Genomic DNA, 3213 nt, shown 5'->3' on the forward strand with positions numbered 1-3213 from the left:
TAAACAAGAACAGTATCATCGGTTACCTCGGCTGCAGTTATTATAATACAATAATTCTAAGACATCGCACATAGAAGACACATCATCACACTCCACGTAAAGAAATTCAGAAGATTTTTTGACGCGAAGAGAGAAGTTTGTTAGCACGAATATTCTTACGTAAAAGTTCACGTACTACTGCTACTACTGCTATTGCTGCTGCTGCTGCTGCTGCTAAACCTGATTGTCACATTCCATAAAGGGAAAGTTCAGAAGGAAACATTTCGATTTCGACTTGTAAAGCAATGTTTGCTAAACAGTGAACAGTAACACACACACACACACACACACACACACACACACACACAGAGATAGATAGATAGATAGATATTAGAATATCCCTTATGCGCTGCAACCTGCTGCAAAACTGGCACGAGTTTGTAACACAGAATAGAACAGAGATAGATAGACAGATAGGTAAATAACTAAACACGCATATGAATGAATAAATGAATGAATGAATGAATGAAACACAACCCCCCCCCCCACCCCACCCCACCCAAAAAAAAAAAAAATCCAAGTCTATGATCCATGACCACGCCCACACCCCCTCCCAAACCTACCCCGCCACCCCCCCCCCCCCCCCCCCCCCAAAAAAAAAAAAGAAAACGAAAAAAAAAACTATTAAAAAAATAAAAAGAACACGTACAGAAAACGACTGTTAAAAAAACAATTGCTCGTCAGTTCTGAGTGCGTTGGACAAAATACGAGCTGACAATATGTCAATCCAGTTCTTTATCTAATACTGACAGATCATAAGAAGAGAATTTAATGACAGTGTCGTCTATCGATAATAAAATGAATGATATGACGGTGTGACGTCAGTATGACGTGGAAATGGGTTCGTCATGTGCGCAGCTGTAACACACTGCCTGTGACCTGTTTAACTCCCTCAGTACGGCCAGTCCTCTCTTCTCCTCTACACAGGCCCCTCGGATGTCCAGTGGGTGTCTGAATGACCCAACCTTTAGCTTCCATCGTCAGAACTGTGGTATTCTTTGTCAACATTCACCTCTTCAGTATAAAAGCGTTCCGCTTGCAATATTTTGACGGTGGTAATTGGGGTGAAACGCTGTTAACGTCGTCTCTTTCGCCGTTCGTATGCAGAGAGTTAACCCCTGCACTGCTGGGCCTTTTTGGTGAATTTATTGACATCAGTATGGCGTAAGTGAATCTAAAGCGCAGTTACTTTGGCAGTTAACTACTTTTCATGCTTTCAACACAGCACAGCACAACAGAACACAACACAGCATAACACAGCAACACACCACAGCATAACACAACACAACACACCAACATAACGCAACACAACACAACACAACACAGCACAGCACAACACAACACAGCACAGCACAACACAACACAGCACAGCACAGCACAGCACAGCACAACGCAACATAACGCAATACAACATAACGCAATACAACAAAACACACCATAACAACACAACATAATGCAACACAACACAGCAGAACACAACACAACGTACCAACATAACGCAACACAACACAACAGCAAAACACAACACAGCACAACATAACATAACGCAACACAACACAGCACAACAACAACAGAACACAACACAGCACAATACAATACAACACAACACAACACAACAAAACAAAACACAGCACAGCACTTCACAGCACAACACAACACAACACAAAAAAAGGGAGGTGACAGCCCTTCACGGGCTGACTCTATAGATAGCGCACCACACTACACCTATCCTTCCACTCATCCATAATACTATGTGTTTAAGCCAGCACTGATAAAACAGAAGTCAAAGGGTTATTATCACACCACCGGTGGCGGTGGCGGTGGCAGCGGCAGTGGCAGTGGCTGTGGCTTGCCTGTGAGCGAAGTCCACCAACCCCAGCATCACTTATCAGTAGTAGGCTGTATGTACTGGCAGGATTGTTTGTCGGTCACGGGCAGAGCGACAACAGGATGCCCCCCACCCCCACCCCCGGAAGTGGTCGTAGACACGTGACACACATTCCAACCAACAGGCCGTCGAGGCGACGAAGAACAATTCGTTTGACCTGTTGGCCACTCGCTGCCATCTTTACGACTGAGCGAGCACTCCTGGTTGTAGTTTATCATTAGTTCGCAGTTCGTGCACGCCGGTGCTCACGCACTGATGCTCGTGCGCACACACGCACACACACACACACACACACACACACATACACACACACATACACACAAAAAAACCCAACAACAACAAAAAAAACAAAAAACGCACGTACACACATACACGCAAGCACGCACTCACACACACACACGTGCACACACACACACACACGCACACGCGCACACACACACACGCACACACACACACACACGTACACACACACACACACACACACACACACACACACACACACACACACACACACACACACACACGACAAGAATATTACACCGCAATACAGTGTCGTTCACACTCCCTTCTCCTTACTCCCCGTTCCTTATTCATATGCCGCCATGTTATGAACCGAGTGGTTTATTTATATTAAAGGGAATGATACAAAAGAATTATTGATGATTTACTGAATTAAAGGATAGAAAAGATCCACGTGCAGGCCAGGGGCATATAGCAGGCCAGTCACAAAAGGGTTTTCTACTGTTTTATCATAATAGTAAAGAAGAAGAGATAAGAGAAGATGAAAAGATAAAGAGAAGACAGTGCACTGATAAGACACAAGTGAACAAAGGTCATTAAGTACATGTCAGGAATGCAAGTGAATAGTAAAGCACATGTATACATATTACATGGAAAGACTGCCACTCGGTTTGGGATAAGCAACAGCATAAGATAAGATAATGCATATGTGTGAAGACCAAAAACTGACAAGTGACATTTCTAATGCATTTGAATAGTGTAGATAAAGTGGTTAAAGCTAAGCTGATTTAGTGAAAGTACACTGACAGTATAGATTTCAGTAAAGCTCATACTGTTTCAAAGTGACTAAAATGATCAGTTATTGTGTAGCACTGTACTGGAGTAAGCCATATAGGAGAGAGCATCATCGCTAAATTACAATTAACAGACTGTGATATATATCAGATGGTTTTAACCAAAAACTGATATTAATCCAACACTATCTTGTAATCACCACAACAGAATACTACACACATTATAGAGTCCTGACTAAACACACTGTAGCA

This window comes from Babylonia areolata, chromosome 13, assembly GCF_041734735.1.
Source record: "Babylonia areolata isolate BAREFJ2019XMU chromosome 13, ASM4173473v1, whole genome shotgun sequence".
In the NCBI taxonomy this organism is placed as follows: domain Eukaryota; kingdom Metazoa; phylum Mollusca; class Gastropoda; order Neogastropoda; family Buccinidae; genus Babylonia; species Babylonia areolata.